Raw genomic sequence first — 24,382 nt, forward strand, 5'->3', positions numbered from 1 at the left:
TGTAATTTTGCTTCTGAAAGGCACAAATTCTAATTTGTTTACTTTTTACGTTATTGAAATTTTGCTAAGATAATCTCTAAAGAAGAATTTTGGGTGTTGACATTTTGAAAATCATGTTTTACAACAAATTTTAGGAAAAAAAATATTTCGAAATAGATGCAGAATACAACAAAGATAAAGTACTTAAAAGTAGTAATGAAGTTTTCCATATTCTATGGATGATTTTTATGTTTTATTTTATAAAACAGATTTTAGTTATAACTATATGCAATGGAAAGTTAATATTTTAATTCCACGCAACAAATAAACAAACATATTTGTTATGTAATTTAAATATATATATATATATATACATAACTGTACGTATAAACGACAAACACTTATATCGATGTTTGTGTAATGTTTACACTAATAATTCATCTAATTCATTTTATAAACGTACAAAATGTTATCCGTAATAATATATGTAGCTTCCAATCTATTAATGTCGAAGTAAAATTCCAGTCGATAACATTGTGATTAAACTCAGCTTTATAGAGGGGGAAAAAACTGTAAAAAGTATTTTCAATATAATAAAAATACATTTAAAGATATATGTCTGACACATACACAACGCGACAATGAACAATTCTTTCACGTTATTGTTTCGAGAAACAACCTTACATCAACTTTCAATGCCGCACATAATTTGTGAATCATTATTTTAAAAAATAATACTTCTTTATTAGATTTTTAATTACTTTATACTATAAAAATATACAATTAAATTCATTTTTTTATGGAACAATTATACTAATTTCGTTGTTATAAGTTCAATTGATCTTAATACGTGTACTAAGTTCAAATGAAGTTATTTTAAACAAAATTATGTTGAACTATATAATCAAATATAAAAATACCATATCGTGATATCGATATATTTGATTTCTTTACGTATAAATTTTGAAATAAAAGCAAGAAAATCATTTAAATAGCTTCATCTTAGTTATTTTATGAATGAAAATCTATATAAGCTGATCATGAACAATGGATTAGCGAAACATCTAAATTCTATGAAACACGAAAGCTATAAATATATATATAAATGACACTTCGAATCATTAAGTATAACTTTAAACATGTAGCTTTGATTTTAAATGTAAACAACGTAAATCTCGAATTATTTTTGTTGTTGACATTAGAGGTTTTTAGCGGTTACAATTAACAGAATAATGTGTAAGATGACCAAGATTCTTCTATAAATTCAAGTTACCATCCAAGGATGATCTAAAAAAATTATTTGAAACATTTCGTATAAGTAGATTACGTGTAATCGCAATTATACGAAATGTTTCACTACTGGAATTGAAGACAGAAATTATTATATTAAGAGCGTGTAAGAAGTTTTTATATATTATTAATACGAGAAATTCTCGACTTACCTGTTATATAAGCTATACAAGATACAGGATAATCTATACTTAAAGAGAATAAGTATCCAACTAGGTATTCCCATAACTATTAGTCATAGTTCTTATGGGAGCGACTCTTTGCCTGGAAAGGAATTATCTTATCGACTATGAGCTAATTCTTCATTTAGTAGACAAACAGTAAGCTTTATTAGAATGAATTCTCAATCGTTAGTATTAAAAAAATTGAAAATTCGTAATGAACGTTAATTTTTTGAAATTAAATATTGTTTATATTTTAAAAAATAATCTAAAAAGCCTAATTCTTACTCTATTGTTCTATTTAACCAGTTAGAATGTAGAACACTTTCTGATAACATCTTACAATATACAAAAAAAGTAACAACGTAACAGTTTCAATTATTATATCTAAGCTATTTTCTTTGCCATTAAAAAAAGTACTGATTATCTTTAAGAGTAAACAATCGTAAATTTTTTAGATTGATAACTCTCCCTAATGAGAATCATAAATAAAAACAAGCTTAACACAAACAATTTGTGCAAGCACCGTACAATATCTTGCAGCATGTTTTAAAGCTAGACGATTCATCTTATAGTAAAAAGTATTTAAAATGTTCTTAACAGTCTGGCTTTAAGTATATTTTATAATATAGAAAAACGATATCTCTTCCTATCTGAATGAATTTTATGCAAGATCTGGGGTTTATGTCATTGATTTTTAATGATTTACAAAAATAATACACTTTTTATTCTGTTTTTTTTTATACAAAATTGATTAAATAACTGTTCGTGTGTAACAAAATCAATTTACTTACTTTACGAAAAAAAAAAAATCTGGGAGATGTTATATTATAAAAATGGCAAGTGTGATTTTGAAACTAAGTTGTGATTATTTATTTTACAGGAAGTTTTGTAAAGTATAATTAAAGAAACTACACTTCTGCTTATTAAACGTATTTGTAAAATTGATAATTGTTCGTCATATTAAAATTACAAGTTTAAGTAACCTTCACTACTCGATTATCTTCAAATGTGTACAATTTTCTATCCTTTCTTTGTCTTGTCACTTTTAATTCATTATTATAAGGAAAGAAATTCAAAAAGTCTAAGTTCTTAAAATGATTAAAGTAAAAAAAAAAAAATTGACTTCAAAATCTGCCTCCACACTTCTAGAAATTGACTTTTTCGACTCTAAGCAAGTTTCGCCACCTACATCAATACTTTCGTGACATTATCCCTTTCTATTTTTTGCAGACTTTTTATTTTAACACACAAAATACGTGCCTTGATAGATTTACATGACAGTCTTGACATTACTAATCTAGATCAGTCGTGATATATCAGACGTGACAACAACTTGCGGCTACTGTCAATATAGAGATTTAGCTTCTACTGGCAATATAAATGTCCTTCTTTCAAAATAATAAATATATCGAGATTTAAAAGAATTTATTGTGAAGAAAATAATTGAATTTTATTCGTTAAAATGCAATCGAATTTTATAATATTTGAAAGCAATTTCCAGTGTACTTTTTTTTAATAAATACTTGTCTAGATTTCTAGAAAATGTTAGGATTGTATACAGTACTTTTAAACTAGACCCTTCATAATTCTTTATTACATATTCATCACGTCAAAAAGTCTGATTCTAAAGTTTAATGAGTTTAATTTATAATTAATTTAGATTTAAATTAGTGATTTATGTAATTGGAAAGATTCGTAACTAAGTGATTAATAATCTTGTTTGATATGCACGTTTAATAATTTACAATAGATCTACACAAGTTATGAACTTTAGCTCTATATGTTTCCTAATTACTAACTGTATTATTGTAATTTATTATTCTAGTTGTACAATTATGCAAAAAAAAAAAAAAAAAAAAAATTACTGATTTTATATAATAAATTTAATAACCTTAATATCCATTTGTATAAACTAACCGAAAACAATTTTCGAGTTTTCACCTCTAGATAGGCTAATATTCATTACCATGTCATCATATTCTGCATCACCATCATCATCACTTTTTTTTAGAAATTATTTATATGTAATGTAACATTTAAAAACATTGATAAAGAATATTTATTATTCAGTGATCTATATTTTTATTTTATACTGGAATACAATTTTTCAACTCAAAACTTGGGGGAAACATTGCATTCTACAGTACTAAATAGTATCTTAAGAATTTTATGATTACTTGGTTAAATACTTCCCAACAAAAGTTAGATTATTAAGAAAAACAGAGAATCACGATGTATAAATATATCAAAAACGTTTTGTACGTATAATTAATATAAATATATATATAACTTCGTGATAAATCAGCAGAAATAAATTGTGCTTAAAAAGAATATTTCTATTAAATATTGTTCCTTTACATATAAATAACTTTTATACAAAAAAAATGTTCAATGTATTATGTATTTGTAAAAAATATAATATAATAAACATAAAGGGATTAAATGCTAATTAAATTAAACAAAAAATATGTTAAATTTGTTATAGTTAAGCAAGAAAAACTATATAAAATTAACAAATAGAAATTTTTATTATGGGATGTGTCAAAATGGCATCAATTATATTACAATACAAAAAGACACAAACTGTTTACAAATTCTGATGAACTGGATTATATCATGGCGACTAGGACTTGTGAAAGTCCTAGGAACACAATTTATACAGATTATACATTGAGTACGAGTTAAATTGATCACAATTTTCTTGTTAGTTAGACATAAAGAAATGACAAAACCTTACAAGCTGTGAATAGAGATCAATCATGATGAAATCTATCTCTTGGAAACGAAATTAAGAATGTTTCTTCAATATCAGTAATCTGTTTTTCTGCATAATATTTGTATAAATTTTGTTTTTATTAAATTTGAAGGATACTAAAAAATTTCTAAAAAATCAAACAAAATATATTCTAACTTATATGATCTAAATATTTTAATACAAGATCAACACAATTTTTTTTCTAATACTAATTTAACCTAGATCAGTTTTTACAGAATCAAAAAATTGACCTTAATAAAAATCAATAAGCCTTTTTTTAACTAGTAAAATAATATAATTTTAATAACTTATAATAATCTGTTATAATATTTACAATATTTAGTTCAACTGTGACGAAATTTCTACCATTCGAAATCTTTATAAACTCAAATTTTAAATACGGTAAAACCTGCGTAAACCGGACCCGCACGGTACCGAATATTTTTCCTGTTTAGCAGGTTTCCGTTTTATTAAGGTTTTACTGTATAGAAATTCCGGTTTTATTCAAAAAAAAAACTCTTTAGATTTAAAAAATTAGTTCGAACTGCAATTCCAGTATCGATGTACGAATTATATACATTCATTTAAAATTGTATGAGAAATATTGTATAACATTTTAACATTTCGAATATACAGTAAAACCTCAATTAACGGACACTCCCGAACAGCAGACATGTTTACAATTCCCAGACCATTCAAATAGTTTATCCGTTATTTAGAGATCCTAAGTCTCGGTGGTGTCCGCTATTTGGAGGTTATACTGTATATTTTTTTTTTTTTTTTACAATTTACAAAGGCTAAAACAGCCGATACGTCTTTTTCTACATTAAAAATTTTAGGTATGGTTACGCGAGTATTGGCTAATCATAGTGTTGATATTATTTTAAAAAAACTGTTTTTATTTAATCCGTGCCATCGAAATAGAAAATCAGTGTTAATAATCGAAATATAAACAGTACTGTAACAAATTCAGGATTCACTTTGATTATGAATTCGGACTTTGGTATTTTTCATCCCTAAATTGTATAGTGTAAAATTCTAGTGAAGTATTACAGTTTCGGGCAAAATGATTATTATTAAGTTAATTCGTGAGCAGTAAATTAAAGAAAAAAAAATATATTCGTAAATATTTAAAATTTAACTTTGTTTTTTAGGTCAAGAACGATCAGATAAAATAAATAATCGAATTTTCGCAGGATATTGTTTTTCACAGCCGAATTAAACCCGAAAATTCAGTTAAAAAAAAAAATGTAATTCGATTTGCATTTAGAAACAATGCGAAATTACTCGACCTAGAAACCGCATCGATTTAATTATCAAACTTGTAAGATAAATTAAAAGACTTGTAATCGTTAAAATATACGAAACGAAGAGATTCGATTGGGAAAAAACTTATCAAAAAGTGGTGCAATAGTTATTATTTTGTAAGTTTTTGTAATTGGGATATGTTTGTAACAAATATTTTAAGGTTGGTCAGTCAGATTTTCTGAATATTTCTCTGTAATATTAAATTCGTATGACTAATTTCTGGTCGGGTTAACCAACAGAATGTGTTCTACTTTGTACCGTGAGTATTATGGTGTAATACATTGTGTGTATCAGCTAGAATCTATTAACACTTTGATTTCTGTAAATATATTCGTTATAGAATAATTCGAAGTAAAATTTTTAAGTGTACGTCATAATTTCTATATAATGGCATCATTGATGTAGAGACGGCCATTTAGATACTAAAAAGGAAGAAGGACTTATTATAGACTTTTTAGAAGTGTTTTTTATATTTAATTTGTTTTTAATGATAGTAATTTGCAGTTATATGAATGGTGAGGTCAAAGCAAATCGCGCTTCCACCGGGATGCTTAGTCAGAATTATTCGTGAAAGAACGTGTATGTTGTAAGGGTGGTACTACATGACATGTTGCTGTTGTTAAATGGACCACCATTCGAGAGGATGAGTAATCGCGGTGATGGCGACCCTCTTAATGCCTACGGGGTTGTTCATAAATGATCTCCACACTAGGAGGAAGGAGGTTGTGACAAAGTCGGACGAAGAGGAGGGCAGGAGTTGAACTTCAGTGGACGTCTGTTTATTAAATTCTATTCGTTAAATTTTATGAATTTTATTACATTTATTTCAAATTTTTTTGGTATGTTTCTACTTGTGGTATCCATCATTCATAAAGTGGTAAAGGTTTTAAGGGGAGAGTTTTGTTGGACGTCCGAGGGGGGAGTTACGGAGACTTGGACGAAGTGGGATAACGGGAGACCCGTATACAGTAAGGGAGTAAATAAAAAACGAACAGTACTAATTTACAGTATACATTTTTATATTTGTTAGATGTATGAATACACGACAAATATTCGCATGCCCACTTTCTACTTCATAAAGTTACTCTTTCTTCATCGTACATACTTCATAGATTTCACACTAATTTTATTCAATTCAAGTTTTTGGAATCTAATAAAGTCCTATGTTTAATTAAACCAATCGAACGGTCGTAATGGATGATCAGTCACTCAAGACTTCAACTTTGATAGATATTTTAGTTCATTTAAAAGAACTGGTTCGTTAAGAAAGATTCATACAAGCGGATTATTTCTTTAGATCTCAATATAATATACTTTAGTCAATAGTATTCGTTGTTTTGTGACGCTATTTAAAACAATTTCTTTAAACATATTTTAAAATATTTAATTTGTAGTTTGGCTAAAGTAACAGATACCTTGAAGCAATGAAAATATCAGTTATAAGCCATTCAAATTTTTGAAGCAATTCATTTCAATTTTTCAGTAAACTTCTGAAATATTTTGTTGACATTCAAGGCAGCAAAGTTTAATTTTACCTTATTTTTACCACAAACGATTATATTTTAGCCTTATATTTTCATTAACTATTATTCATTTATGGATAATCAATATTATGTTGCGATATCATGAGAGACAAAGCTAATACTAATATTTAATTTGAAAATTCCATGGCTCTGGTAAGTAATATTGCATGTAAAAGATGAAATCGGTCATGTTTTAATGATACAGAAATTTAGTAAAGGGTATATTCATTTCTGCAGTCTTCAGCAGTTAAATTAGTAAATTAATTACATCGACACAGTTTACAAGAAATTGGATCTCTCTGGATTAATAATGAAACATTAGAGATCACACTACGATCGCGCTAATCTGAACCTTTGTAATCCAAACAGCTATCATTTCCCTAACTATAATAACAGATTTGTCAACTGCACATTTGTAGCTCACGTGTAAAATAAACCTAAGTTACGTTGCTGTTCATTCTTTCTGTGACCCCGTTTTACTTTACAGCAGCAAATAGAGGTTAGAATTGTTGTTAAGTATCTTACAACAGTAAAACAATTATTTCAAAGCGTAAGCATCATATCCTATTATACCCCGTTAATCCGAACTAGCAGTGGTCTCAATTTGAATATATATATTTGTGTAATGGATAAATTAATTGATGCAATACAAGAAATCTTATAGTAAAAATTTTCTCCAAACAAGCAATAAAATAAATAACATAATTCACTTCATAAACTTGTACTTAATTGCTAATTAAAAATTTTGATCCAATATGTGTTAAAAATTTTTTAGAAGCGCAGTAAATAGAACAAATTCATGATTTTGACCATAAAATTAATTTATATTAACAGCAGCAGAGAAAGAATAATGTTTCTAATAAATTTTCAGCTATTTAAATTCGTGAAACAGTGCAAACGTATTTAATCATTCAAGGAGAAAAAATTCTGTTAAATTTAAACACTCGACATTTTATCATCATTTTTACATTGTTTTCAATACACGCATTTCTAGGAATTGCTTTCTGTTCTGCAACTAAAAAGCAATTGTAAAAAAACTGATAAAAATATAAAAAAACAACACGTTTCCGCATTGTACGTTACTTATATTTTTGTATTTCAACATAAAAATGTTACTATATTAAAATAAACAAACTTAAGATACCATTAACTTGTGTCTATTATTCGAAAACAATTTACTGTAAACATTGTGCATCTGAAAACATGATTTGATCTAATGAAAATATGGATAGAATGTGATGCAAATAGATACGTATGCATGATCATAATACCATGCATACATGTGCATGGCATATAATACCATGTGCATGATCATAATACCATGCATACATGTGCATGGCATATAATACCATGTGCATGTAATGCATACATTACATAAAAAATTCAAAACTGATGTAAAAAGAAGCTATTGGCAGAATGCCATTTTTCAAGTAAATGATAGTAAATCATATCGAAACGGTGTTTCCTAACATTTGATAAAAATCTGTTCAAGTAAAACAAAAATTTTAATAATTTCAAATAACAATACATGTGCATACCATATAATACCATGCAATAAGTAAGCTTTACTTATTGCATTAATATTATCACGTATATACGTATGTATTTACGTATATAATGCTGTATAATATATGTTTATTTATATTCGATCACACGTGAATTAAACTTACAATTATACAGCATTATATGGCAATTTAAACAATTAGACAGTCATTTAAATTAAAAGAAATATTTTATTTTCATTGTTCCTCATTAAAAGTGGCATGTTAGCAATAAAGAAAAGTAAAATAATAGATCCAATTATCATTAATAAGAATAAAAATTAAAAATAAAAAAATATTTGCCAATGTTTCTATCTAAATCTAACAAGGATAAAATCTAATTTAAAAAAAAAAAATAGTAAATAAGTAAGTCATATTATAAGAAACAGGTTTTAGAATTTCTTTTCTATAGATATCTGACCTTTTTAATTTAAAAAATAATAATAAATACAATGGCTTGGTAGTGTATTTCTTGAGTTAAAGCTTATAACAGTTGTCACCATGAGTGTCCCTAGAAAATTTTTCAGAGGGGGCAAAGCTTGGAGACAAATGATCACATCAACAAATTTTTATTTAATTACCTAATTTTGGGGGGAGGTTTAAGATAGACAAGAAATTTTAAGACAGATAAAGCGTCCCATGGTCGAAGGTGTAAGGTTACATATCTTAAATCACTTACGATTATAATTTGTGGAATTATTTACTTGATCCCGGGGATGGGCAAGTGTCCGTTTTCCCCCTCCTGCTGACGACCATGGTTGTCGCCTATGTAAGAATATCAGTCAAAAATATTTCATGATCATTTAGTATTCGGGATATATTTAAAAATAGGTCATTCAAAATCTTGATTTCGAGCTTTTAAAACAGTTTTATATACGAAGGCCTATACTGACCTGTTCTGGAGAACATAAAAAATAATCTAATCAAATTGCACGTAACTTAAATATTTAAATATTTGAATTACAAATAGGTAAGTCATATTAAATTTACACATATCACATTAAATTTAAAATAGTAATGTAAAAATTTTAGATGTGAGAAATTACAAGTTGAATAAATAGACAAAAAAAAATAGCAATTAAAAATTAAATTTACATAAAAAATAATAATTATAATAATAATAATTATTATTATTATTATTATTACAGTTTACAATAGTCACTAATTACAATTTAATAAATTGAATTAGCTTTCTTGTATTTAATTAAAAGTTTTGTAAATTTCAAACATTAACTTATTGATAAGTATTGCATAATTTATTTAACAATTTTATTGAAGAGAACAATAGCTTACGTACTTTATTATTTTTAATTATTTTGAATATATTATATGACCTTGCAGTAAAATGAATAGAATTTTTTTTCGTTATTATTGAAGTCGACTTGATTATACATAATATAAATGAATTAAATATTGCGAATAGCACTATAAAAGACGTGAATGTTTATTGCAATTACTTTTGATGTGAAAAAATTATCATAAATCTAAATCCGTCTATTATTCGTTCATGATTTAATAAATGAAAATTAAATTAACCTCCATAATCCCAAATTTAATCAGTGCATCCTTTTATAAATAATTACGTCCTTCATAATGTATATCCTGACTTTATAAAATACGCAATTCCTAAGTAATTATTTAATATTCAAAATTAAAGTGATTTTTTTTTTCTTTTTTAGTTAGAAATGTAACTTGAATCCCTCTCAGTAGCTTCAAAATTTTTAAATAAATTCATAATTTTGAAGAAGTATTAATTAGAATTTTAAATGTACTAAGTTTTCACGGCTTTTTTTGCAGTAATAATCCATATTTTAGTATCCAAGATAAAAAAATGTTCAACAAATTATCTTTATGAATGTGTAAATATATTTAAATTCTAATTTTAGAATAAATGTAAACTGATTGAGAACGAAGACATGTTAGAAATTTAACAAATAGAAACAACAATAATTATATTCACTTTGTTTAAACAAAACCTAAAACAAACTGAAAAAACCCAGTAATTAAACAGGCAGATCTACGAAATAACTTTTAAAATAAACATCGTCAGTACCTTATCAAATTTCGAAATAGTTCAAGGTTTCCATATTATTCTAACATAATTAGCTTTTTAATTAATGAATAAGCAAAAAAATTGAAATGTAGATTTTATAAATCGTCCTAAGTTATCAAAATCAGAATATATATTTTAAAATTTAACATAAGACACTTGTAAAAAATTTCTAGCAGCGAGCTGCGTAACTTTTCCGGCAAGAGTTAAAATTGCTCGTGGCGCCATCTGCTATGACATTTTACTTTATAATAATAATTAAATTTTTTTAAAGAGGTAAAAAGCTTAATTTTGTGGGTAGAGTCGAGTTATATTTTTTAAAATTGTAAATGCTAATAATGAATAAAATCTTCATTAAATCCGACGTCACTGGAGGTACGACACGTGACTCTCCCTCTATCGCCCATCCCTTCGACTTTTAACCATCAAACTTTAATAGAATCAATCCCACTAATACACGAATCTCCCTGCAAAATTTTAAAAATTTTCGACAAAAGGCACAGGAGTTATTAAGCTTCAAAGTGGGTGAACAAAATCGTGCCCCCATACACACACTACAGAAAAACTCCCAACTGTTTTGCATTTCTCGACGTTTCAAGGTTCCAGAGTCCGAAAATATAACATTTTGGGCGGTGGATCATTTTCTTGACCGATCGCCATACATCGACCGATTCCCTCTGTTATGTATAACAGATGAAAAGTAAAAATTACGTGGAACTTATAAAATTTCTAAAATGCATACCTTTGAAAAATTAGACGAGTTACTTTCTCCTTCCTGATTTTTCTTTCTATGGAATTCGTTTGATAAAGAAATTTATTATCCAAGTATTTAGATATATTTGATTGAATCATTTACTGGAATCTCTGATAAAACTGATTCACCCAAAATAGATCAGTCAGTATCATATATTCAGATATCTGCTACACTATTTAAAGAGCAATAACATTGTTTTTAAATATAAGATTTACTTGATATGCTTCTTTACATCATATCAAGTAATTAATGTTTAGAAAAAAATGTTATTCCATTTTAAGTTTTATTTTTCTTAAAATATTGCGATTATTTAAAAAATAAAATATAGATGATGATAATAATAATTTTAAAATATTTTGTTATTATTAATATTGTTATTATTCAGAAAAGTTATTTTATTTCCTAATATTTATTTTCATTCAGAGATATGAAAGCAGGAAGTTGAAAGAGTGTGAGAAATTTCCATTGCAAAAGTATTGTGATGATTGTATTGCTTCTTGATTGGTTATTTCTATACAATTTATTGCAACTTTACGGATTTTGTCTTTATGTATATTTCTTAATTACGAAAAAGTTAATTATTTTTGATTTTTATCGTACATAAAATCAATTTTCAAATGTTATCGTTGGATTATTGCTACATTATAAGTTAATATTATAAAATCAAAGTATAAATTCATAAGGTACTGTACATAATATACATACCTGTAATTTTTTAAAATTATTATGCCATAAAACAACTGAAATATCCATGGAAACAAGACAAAGTAATTAAATGTGTATTGATAATTTCAAAACGAAAAACTTTTAATTTATTTAATGTCAATCTTTTTTTTAACACTAGTATTAATTATTTTTTCCTTAAGTATTTGAATTACAGGAATGTCTAAACAGATGAAATTAAATAATGAAGATTATATTGTGTAAATATGTCCAGATTAAAAATAAATTTTATAATTCACATGCAATTTTTACTTTTCCGGCTGTCATACATAAAAGAGGACGATCGGTCAAAAATGACCCCGCCTCTCAATATTTATACATTTTTGAACTCGGGGGACCTTGAAACGTCGAGAGATGAAAAACAATTTGGGAATTTTTTTCTGTATGTATGGATATTAGTGTGTGGGGGACAAGATTTTGTTCACCCAATTTGAAGCTTAATAACTCCTCTGCGTTTTGTCGAAAATTTCTGAAATTTTTCAGGGAGGGACATTGATGTTTTCATCAGTTATTAAATTTTGGTAGTTAAAGGTCGAGGGATGGAGGATAGTGTCACGTGTCGTATCTCGAATGAGGTCAGACTTAATGAAAATTTTACTCGTTATTTGCATTTACAATTTTTCTTTTTTTTAAAAAAAAAATAAAATTCATTTCTATCGTCATATTATAAAATAGCAAACAAAATTTAATTAATAATATATAAATTTTTTAAAATAAAATTTAACAGATAGTGCCACACACAGTTTTAACTTTTTCGCCAGGAAAACTACGTAAATCGTTGCTGAATTTTTTTTTTTTTTTTTTGCCGTGATTGCCCGCCCTTAGATGTTACAGAATCACGACTGTCAAGACACAGAAATTTGCTAAATTTTTATTTAATGTATTTATTGATAACATCAATAAGGAACTGTATATTATAAGGAGACAGTATACAATACTAGACTATTTTTATAATTAATCGCGATAATTATAATTTACGCAAAAGTTAAATATTCATATATCAACGGTTTCAAATAAGATATAATAAGTTACAAAATGTCCTGTATATATATTAAGCATCGCAAGATGAATATAATTTAATCTAATAAAAGATTCAGACTTCAATTTCCCTAAAATAAAAATTTATTTATTTCAGACTAAACACACTGAAGCGGCGAAACAATTTCTACGGGATAATACGAAACGCGCGCCAAGCTTGCTCGGAGCAGAAGCGTATGCATACTGCCGAGATTGCGCATTATTCTCACTTTCATTCACAAACGGACCTTATTTAAAAAATAGCCCTCGTAGAGTCGCATATTAAGGAATTTTAAATAGAGAAAAAGTACAGTAGAACGCCGATTAACCGAATTTCCAGTTATCCGAACTACCATGTGTTCTCCTTTCTCTCTCTCTCACTGACGTCATATCGCAATTCTCATACGTCATACGACTGCATGTTCAGTAACGCCTATTTGCTGTGACAGATCCAAATTATCAACAGGATGCTACTTGCACATTGATGAATGAATGAATAAATAAATACAATACGTGTACTGTACGTGTTCCGTGCTGCCACCCTGTAATTTCATTTATTGGGTTATTCGAAAAGTAATTTCGTTTTTTCCATAGAAAAATAAACGCAATAGTCTTATAATAAATAAATATTTTATTGAATTATATATTGACCATTTTGGTCAAATACCTGTTGTCATTGTTTCTGGTAGTAGCATGATTTCACATTCATAAAAATTTTGATCGTTGTTTACAAAAAACTGATCCAAGTGATTTTTGACATTGTCATTTCAAGTAAATGTCTTACAGTTAAAAAAAAAATGTATAGACGGGAACAAGTAATAATCTGAGTGTGCCCGATCTGGCGAATATGGTTGGTGTGATAACACATCCCATCTAAGCTATAACAGTTTCCAACGAGTTACCAAACTTGTGTGAAATTTGGCATTATCATGGTAAAACACTACATTTTGTTTGTTGATCAATTCTGGCCTTTTCTGTTTGATGACATTACTCAATTTGTTTACTCGATGGCAGTACACTTTCGAATCAATTGTTAAATTGTCTGGTAAAAGCTCAAAAACAAATTTCTTTAAAATCCAACCATAGAGAGAATCTCTCGTTAATAACATGTGGAACCCATATATCTAGCTTTGAAACGAAACCAATTCGTTTTAAGTAATAATAAACGGTTCAATTTAACAAATTTAATCTCTTAGTGATTTCACGTCTTGTTATACGGCAGATTGCTTCAATCAGTACCTTTATTTTGTTTTCATTGGATTCAAATGGCCATCCAGAATGCGGTGTGTCTTTGATATTAAAATTGCCAGAACGCAATTTTGTAAACCAGTTTTGGCACAGTCTCAGCACATCTTCTCCAAACATGTACCAAATTTTTTTCTTGTTTGAACAGCATTTTGGCTTTTTAGTTATAAAAAAGCAAAATATGCCGAAAATGATGCTTTCGATTTTTCATATTTGATGGGTCACCGAAAAAAAAACAATTGTACAGAATCAAACAAAATTTTTTACAAATAAGCCTTAAAATGTCAGCTGTCGAAGTACATAATGAAAATGTGGTTTAAAATAAAATTGGCTGGTAAAAATACATCTAATTCCTCTAGTAATAAAAAAACGAAAGTATTTTCCGAACAACCCAATATTATGGTCCGAATTTTCCATTATCCGAATTGATTCGTTCTGTAGGTGACTGCAAAACAAATCAATTCCGAAACATCCAAAAACATGGATTGCTATTAATATTAAGGCTCTCTTTGGGTTATGCACGAGATTTCCAGCAGATGGCGTTAAAAATTTAAATGCTTTTTCTAAGGGAAAATTTTTTTGCGAATTTTTAAAATCGATTAAAAACAAATTCGATTTTCAAAATTCTGAATTTTACGTTAATAGAAAACTTAAAGGTTTCTTGTGTTAGAATCCTATTTAGGTTCTATTTACCTCCATTTTGGAGAATTTTTGAGGAAAAAAAAAACATTCCCATAGAAAAAGCATTAATTTTTTTAACGCCATCTGCTGGAGATCGCGTGAATAAGCAAAGAGATTACAAGCAGCCTTAATTTAGATAATTCGTCTTTAGAAATTTAGTATTTATTAAAATAAGTAAAAGTGAAAGTTGTAATGCTCATGCAACAAATTAAAATAGACATATACATGGCTAATTTCATTTCTGAACTACGTGAACATCCTGACAACTTCCATTCATACTCTCAAATAGTGGCGCGTTATAGATTCATGGGGGCGCCCAGGCAAATTGAATTGGGGGCCCCTTGTGCAGTATTGACTTCAAGCACTTTTGTTCGGGGAATTTTGGGAAATTCCTCCCGATATCGTTCGTTTTTTAACGCGACATCTGCTCTGTGCCAGTGCACCCTGCGCTTTCACCACACCGACAATCTAGGGTTCCCAGATTATCGAAATTTTATATGGGCCATCTGTTTGTACAGTAATTAGTTTATAAAAGATTGGTTTGGGTCTCTTGTTGGTAAAGGCCCAGGTAATTATTTTTTTTGCCCATAGGATAATCCGTCACTGCTCTCAAACGAGTACCGTATTTTACGGACGATAAGACGCACTTTTTTCTTCGAAAAATTGCCTCCAAAATTCAGATGCGTCTTATAGTCCGTAGTGTCTTATAGGTATTTTTTTTAAAAAATTGCTTAAAAATTAAGGTGCGTCTTATAGTCCGTAAAATACGGTATTTCAACATTTATATTTTGAACAAAATATATCATTCCACCGTTTATCTAATTTATTCATCGATATCCATTTTTATCTGTACGTGTGAACCACCATAGAATCAGAGAAATCAAAATTGTTTGAATGCTTGGCTTTGCTCTACTATAAACACTGCTACTGTATGGGTGAGGCACACCTCACTACGCATGTTCTAACACGTATACATTTGTTTATTTTTTGCTGCTTTGATCTCGCTTCGATATGTGTTTAGCCTTACAATGCATTTCATTTCTAAAGCGTCTATTGAAAGAATTTCTCTTGTTTTTGTTAAGTATGATTTTGATTTAAATTGTAGAATTTAATTAATTTTTTTAATTCTCAACAATTATTATTGACACAGTTTCATTTGAAAAAATAATAATAAAATTGGGAGAATAATTTTATATATGTATATATATAAAAGTTTAAATACTTGTTTTCATTTTTTATTTTACTATTATATATTTTACTAAGGGAAACATTTCTTTTTAATGAAAAAGCTAGTGTTGATACCAATATTTGAATAAAATTTCAGTATTTTGATATAATATCTGCATTTTTCTTTTTACTAAGTATCAAAACTTATTTTGTGGATGACGAGACAATACAACAATATTCAAAATTACATAAAACTGATTATGACCATGCCTAAAAATAATGCAAGTTTGATTGTCATACAAGTTATAGGAATTGCGAAGCATCACCGTAAAAATTTACGATAGATTGATGAAATAGCCTACATCAATTCCACTTTATGAGATATTTCAGTATAATTTTTTCCCTATTAAATATCATACACGTTTTCTCACTAATGGCATACATTTTATAAAATATTCTGATTGATTTTAAAATTTAATACCGGTATACTTTTTATAAAATGTTTATAATTTCAATTAAAATTTTTAAAAAAATGTAAAAATTATATATTCCAAGAAAAGAAACTGAAAGGTCAGACATTTAATATAATATTCCTTTCATATCACTTAATATACAGAAACAATTGCTAAGATGAAAGATAATTGCATTCTTCTATTTTTACTTACAAATTTGACATTTGATAATCCATTATATTATTAGGCCAATTTCAAATAAATACTTAAAAAAAAATTATCTAAATAATCAAGGAAAAAATATTTATTTATAATGGCATCCATCTTCGAAACCGTTTCCGCTTGATTTTCTAGACAAAACGTTTCGGTGTATGACAATTATAAAGATATGATATTTCAAAAACAGCTGTGATAATATCAAAAGATTTTGATACGTCATGTCATGGCATCCATTAATTTCCAGCAACAGGAAATAGAAATTAGTTTTATTGATTATACAGCGTGTGACACGACTTACTATATTATATAGTTAAACGTGTTTACGTAATGCAATTTATGGAAAGTATCATGCAAAGGCTGAGTAACATCTATTTAAAAACTCCTGTTTTCCTTAACTGCTTAACAGTAAAGAAAGTATTGTACAGTATTATATTTACAATGAAATCGCCAGTTTAAAAAGTTCAGTTAAAATTTTATATATATGTAGCCTACAGTACAGTACATATGCATTCAGAAAAGAGTGTAATGCGTATGTTTATTGAACAACATTCAGCTTTCATATGAAATTATAATAATTTCTCAAATAAGATTTTTTATATATTTAAACAACTTAAATGGTTTCACATGATTATCAGTGTCATGCATATCCATTGTATGATTTAAACTCAATATAATCTTTATAAAATTTATAGTTTGGCCAATTTTAACTGAAATTATAATCGATTAGAAACTATCGAAGACTAATACTTTTAAATTTTTGAAAGCTTTTAAAATAAGAATTAAACATAAATACGAAATGTATGAGTTCACTTTACTCAGTCATATAGTGTTTAAATAATGATGAAATGATAATAGTACTTTTTTAATAATTAACGCAATAACATTAATATGTAAAATAATATACAATTAGATTTATAATTATACAGCATTAAATAACATTTTAAAACAATTAGATAATTATTTAAATTTAAAAAAAATACAAGACAAACGAACTGTCTTTTTTCCTCATTACGCCTCATTAAAAATGCCATGCTGTTAACAAAGGAAAATAAAATAGATCTAGTTGTCATTATAAAGTGTCAGAACGAAAAATAATTATGGATGTTTCCATATAAATCCGATAAGCATAAAATCTAATTTATAAAATAAAAAAAACCCTGCTAAAAAGAAACGGGTTTAAAATATCCTCATCTTTATAAATATCTGACCTTTTTTTTAATTTAAAGAAAAATAAATACAGTAGCTTAGAAGTTTATTTCGCAACAATTTAGAAATTTATAATATTACGTAGAAAATTGGAAAATCCGTTATTAAAAGAAATAGTACAAGGTAACTTATAGATGAAACTAACAATGTACAGTACCATGTTTCAAAGAATTGCTCGAAAACGAAACTTTTTTAAAAACGAGTTCTATAGGATCTAATATTCAGAAAATCAACCAACCGTGATAATAAGGACTTACATTTCGCAATGGTGAATCTAGTAGCTTTTGTAATAAATTTTAGTTATTTAAACAACTAGATCGTGCCTTACGCAAATAAAATGCAAGCTTATCCTGTTTGCTAGACACGAAACCGCAATAACCAAAAATTTATCCGACTTATTTCAATAATTACCAAGAGATAAGAAATATTAGAAATTGTTTCGGCGTATATATTATAATTTTTTGTATTTTATCAAAAAATGAATTATAAAACTTAGGTTTCTAATACATAATTAAATTTTCAATTAATAAAAGATTCATTTAGAAGGAAAAACATTAACTATTGTCCTACAGCACTGTGACTAGAATATCAACGTATAACCAGTTAGTAAAAATATGACTCCTTTAAACTTTTTTTTTTTACGTAACGGAATATTTCCGCTTTCTCTAAATTGGGGTCTTAAACTTAAATTTAAAAACCTGTTTAAATATTCTAATGTTTAATTATATTTATATTTTTCTTTTCAAAAATTAAAAAAACAGATGTTTGAGATAAAAAATTAAATTTTAAAATATATGTTTAAATAATGTTGACAGTAAAATTTAAAAAGTTTAATGCATTATAGTTCTTATGTCATTGTTAATCTTTATTACAGACTTAACAATGATATAAGAAAATTGTTTCGTAATAAACGCCCGCGCTGAATTATATGACTATGAGATAATATATAAATGTAGATAAGTTAATATACAAAAAAAATAAATGTATTTTAATGACAACAAATAAATTTAAAAATTCATTTTCCATTTTATACACTGTAATAAATGTATGGAATTTATTTGCATATTTCTCTAAAATTTCTAAAAAAAGAATATGTAGGCCATAAATCAAAACTGGTAGAAATTTCAAAGGAATTTTTAATTGCGTTAAGCAAGAAAAAGAAAAGTAGAAAATCCAGTTTTACATCTAAAAGTCAGGGTTATGCAATAAAGCTTAAATTTACGGATAAGCGTTATACAATGAGCTTAATATACAGATAATTATATGTTAGATAAACGTATACATGTTAATTTACTAAATTTGACTTATAAACCGGATGAAACGAATTTAAATAAACGAATAAAAAAAATCTTATTTCCTGACAGAAGCTGACAAAAAAAATTACGTAATTAACTTGAAAGAGGAAACATTTTCTATGCAGTTTTAAGAATAATGCTTATATATGTATGAATTCTGAAACTAGGTGAATATATGTAAAAAAAAAAACAATAGGAATATGAGTGAGTGCAGAATTCTATATATCTCATTCAGTGAAGCGTAAAAAAATAAATGGAGCCAAAATAGTTTACGTAGCGTTGAAGCAAAACAAAAAAATCAAAATATCATTTTCTCGCTCTGAATGATTCAAGAGTAATTTTTAAATAAAAAGAATATTTAAGTGTTGTAGATTTTTGTTCATTTATTTATTTTTAACATAGAACAAAGTAATAATTTCGATTTACGTTACGTATCTAACTTGCAAGGAAAATAGGAGTGATCGTTTTAATTCAAGGAATTTTGTATCGTCAGTATCATCCTGTTGCTAGAAAGTTTTCGAAACTATTTTTTTTTTTTTTTTTTTTTTTTTTATACTAGATATCTTAACCATTCTGCATGAAATAATCACAATGTTTGTAATCATTCCCGCTACTGGTGAGACTACAAACTATTAAATTCCTAAATAGAAACTATATTTTATAATAAATACACATTTAGACGCGGAAAGTATTTAAACTTGCTCGTACATATAGCTTTATGATTGAACTTTAACGGTGAGTTGTATAATTTTCCTATACTTGCAACTATATTTTATGTTTTCGTATGTATAAAAACAATAGTAATTAGTCATGTGATAGGAAAAATTATACGCAAAATAAAAGTACGCTAAACTGTAATTAAAATCAATAAAAAAATTATTACACATTTTTGTTATTTTTAATTAGAAGAAAAGATGTTTAACATTGACATAATATAAAATTTTAAAAAATTATTGCGTTTTATTTCGAAATTTAATAATATATTAAGACATTAACGGAGTCAAAATTGATACTTTGAAAATAACTTAATTTTTTATTTATTTTTATCGTTTATGATTAAAAAAATACAGAAGTAAATACATTTTATATACAGTAATTCTATATAATTGATGTTAATAAAATAATTATTGGTGGATAAAATTAATAATAAAGTGAGAATATTCATCAATAACATTAATATATTCTGTACTAGTGATTAAAGCATATCTATTAAGCATAAATTACTTAATAGATAGCCATTCTATTGGAATTTTCAGAATATCATTTGCAAATTTTGTATATATGTTTTTTTCCTTCAAAATACATCGCTTAAAGTCAAATTTTATTGTAAAAGAACTATAAATCGCTAAAGTGTAAGTTTACATTTAACGCTTGATCTATAACAATTTGTTTTCTAATATATAATAATTTAAATATTTATTTTTCAGAAATTTATACTTAAAGAACTTGTCAAATGCTACTTAAATTCTGGAGTTATGAATGGCAGGTATCATGGTCATCAGCAGAAAATTGATCCAGAGGAGAAAACTTGGAGACTAATAATTACATCAATAAATTTTTATTTGATTATTTAATTTTTGGAGGAGGTTTTTTCACAATTAGATTGGAGTATACGGTATTGTTTCAATACAAAAACACAGAAAGCGTCCTTGGTCGAGAATGTAAGGCAGTGGCACGTTATTCTATGGACAAAAAAGAGAAATTGCCTGGGGTTACCACCAATTGGATCCCCAAACCAATTCTTTATAAGAAAAAACTGTCCAAAATTAGCACTGTACATAGGGCACATAATTCAAATTTTCCAAGACCCTACGAGGCTATAATGATTATATGTAGAATTTTTTTTATTCGATCCCGTTTGTCTCCCTCTGCAGACGCCCATGGTAGGTATATATGATTGTGCAAGTTACTTAGTTAAGCATAAAATTAGTTCTAAATTCTATTTATGAAGTAACTAACTCTTTTAGTAATGCATATGAAGGGTTACTTCATATGCATTACTACGAGAGAACATATAAATGGATAAGATTATATATTTTCGAATTTATTAGCATATTTCATTATTTACAGCTTTAAAAAAACAAAAAACAAAAAACTTACCAAAATGGCTTGCCCTTCTTATTCATCAAGCTTGACACTTTGAATGTTTATCATTAAAGCATAGAAATACAAGCATGAAAAAGTGCTTTATTTCCAGTTTCTTCCTTGTAGCGCAATTCTAAATATGCAATTTCTTGGTCTAAACTTCCAATTCAAAGTAATTTACTCTAGAAGTTTCCATCATCAGTACAGCAAAAAGAAAAAAAAAACCTAGAAAATAATGGCACACCATATTACAAGCATGAAAATTTGAATTTGTTTAAATTAAATTGAATATTTTATTTATAAAAAGGGTCAACAGATCGTAGTAAATATAAATATAGAAGTTATTACCTACTTTAAAATGTATTTTGGACTTTGAACCCGCTAAAACGTCTACGAATCTCGCCTTTGTAATTTCGTTTCTTAAAATTAAAACATTTTAAATAGATTTATAAGTTAAATTTACGTAACTGACCTCGTTTTTTTGATAAAAAAATTGCACCGATCGTCGAATGCAGACGAAAATTTGTTAACTGGCAGACGAACTTTTCAGCTCTCGTCTTCTGACATCATAGACTCATTAGTCACGAGACTATATACTAAACTCTCGACCTCCAACATCTCATATGGAATATATCCTCTAACAGGTGCTACTTTATATATATTCAAAAGGGGGAAAATACTTAAAAACAAGTTTATTTTATATTTAAATACTACAAAAATTCATTTTTTAAGTTTATTCATATTATTAATTTATTTACTTTTACTAATTTTCTAAAAAGGAAAAAAAAAAAGTTTTGACGGTTGACCGTTGGAGTTTTGAATTTGAATTCAAAATTTTGAAATAATAATTTAACTGTTTATAAAAATTAAACGTCGAAAAATTTTAAAATAAATATAAAAATACATTTTTAACGTATACAAATATTTTTTTACAATTTAATTAATTAAAATTTAAAATAAATTTATAAATTTATTTATTTATCAATTATTTGAAATTATTCAAATACTGAAGTTTTTTTTTCAACGTGAAAACAATTTGTTTTTAAAAGCTAAATCCATGTTTAAACTTAATCAGAGATTTGTCTCTTATCAAAATTAAATTTTATTACTATAAACATAAAGTTAGTGGAATAGATTAAGCAGATAATTCCACTAAAATAATATTACAACATTATATTAGCTTGATATATTCTTTAAAAAGTTTATAAATGAAAGAAAATCATAAGTTTATTCGATAAAGAAATAATTAATTATTTTACTTATAAATTTATTTCTGTTACAGAGAAGTTGTTAGAGGATAGGTCATGTTCAATTATTAAATAAAGTTCAAATCTCAGAAATACTTACATTAATCTAAACATTATTAATTATTAAATATATTTATTGATGTATTATTTAATTTTTAATTATAAAAAGGAAATTTATTATTATTTTCTAAATATTTATTTATTTATTTCTAGCAATCAGTTAAAAAAAAAAAATCTTTATGTTGAAATGTCATCTTGTATTCAGCAATGACAGGACATTTTCTTAAAATATCTTTATTTATTTTTTTTTTTTTTTAATTTTTAAAAGTAGAATTTATGTTTTAAATAAATTTTTAATTAAAATTATTTATTGAATAAATCAAACTTGTTATATTTTTCCCCCTTACATAATCTATATAGAAAAAAATAAAATAAGGTTAGCTTTTAAGAGTTATTCAAAGACATATATCGTGATTAAGAAACTGTTTTTTTGTTATATAAAATTTAATTTTTCATGGCATATTTACAGTATTTTAAATTTTGTAACTGGATAAATTACATGTCAGATAGAATTATATTGATGTTTTACATTAAATATTCTAAAATATATTGAAATTACCTTAAGTTGTGAATAAATTCATTAATTATATATATCTAGAGGTAGATTTAATTTAATATCTGTTTCAGAACCAGTTCTAATTGCAAACTGTTATGAAATATTCTGCATTAAAGCTTAAGATAAACTGTTTTTAGCTGCATATATGAAGCTTATAAGATAATTAAAATTATATTTTCTACTGGATTTTCATTCAGAAACATTAATTTTTAATTAGAAAAGTATGGTAATAATACTTTTATTTTTAGAAGTAAATAAATAATGGAAGATTATTTATTTATTTATTTTTATATTTATGTTTACAGTTACATTTTCAAAATTATATTATAGTAAACACTTTTGCTGCTTTTCTGCAATGGAAATTTGCATTTTACCTATCAATATTTGAATTGTAGTTAAGCAAAAATGTATTTAAATGAATTTCTTTTTGCTTTCTTCTCAAAAATATCAACAAGAAAACTCACCTTGCTTTTCTAAGAAGGGCTTCTAACGCTTATTTTCGTAGAAAAAAAAAAGAGAAAATTGTAAAACTTGTCAACAGCATTGAATGGAGCTAAATGCTTCTTTGAATTCAAGGTCAGTCTTGGTCAGTTTTTTACGATTGTCATAAATTACGCAACCATTATAAAGCATAATTTATACATAATAAAGATCAAGGATAACGTTATGCGTTATTATTTCTACATTTCTGATATTCTTTTTCTCATTTTAACATTTAAATACACCTATACTAAGGCGTATCAGTGGAAACGCCAAGAATTTTCTTGGGGTTTTTCTGCTTGCATTCAGGAATTCCTCGTGTAATATCTAACAAATAACGTTGTAAAAATCAGGAAAAAAATGCTTTAACTTAAATTTTTGAATTTTTTTTTTAATTTGCATATTTTGAAAATTTATTTGAAATTCCAAATGCATTATTCTAAGGCAGAAAAATTTAATTACAAGTTTGTTACAGGTCTCAATTCATACGAAAAATATTGTAATTTTTTATTGCAATCATTTTTAATTACAAAAGAAAAAATAAATGTTCAAACATTTAACCTTATTTAAAATATAAAAAACATT

The 24,382-nt window shown here is 26.4% G+C and overlaps 1 protein-coding gene across 3 annotated transcripts in view; it reads right to left on the reverse strand.

The window, feature by feature from the left end:
• Positions 1 to 24,030, reverse strand: part of LOC136978878 (G protein-activated inward rectifier potassium channel 3-like) — a 36,105-nt gene extending 12,075 nt beyond the window's left edge. The window contains exons 1-2 of one of the 3 annotated variants that reach the window (XM_067274714.1): positions 23,782 to 24,030; positions 21,466 to 22,101 (exon numbers count right to left, since the gene is read on the reverse strand). The gene's annotated coding sequence lies outside the window, so the exon portion shown is untranslated. Of the gene's footprint in view, positions 1 to 21,465; positions 22,105 to 23,781 lie in introns of all 3 variants that reach the window. The other 2 variants (XM_067274713.1, XM_067274712.1) reach the window with 2 other exon arrangements.
• Between the last annotated feature and the right edge of the window lie 352 nt (positions 24,031 to 24,382).

The sequence above is a fragment of the Centruroides vittatus genome, unplaced genomic scaffold (assembly GCF_030686945.1).
Source record: "Centruroides vittatus isolate TY-2023 unplaced genomic scaffold, ASM3068694v2 contig_559, whole genome shotgun sequence".
Taxonomy (NCBI): Eukaryota; Metazoa; Arthropoda; class Arachnida; order Scorpiones; family Buthidae; genus Centruroides; species Centruroides vittatus.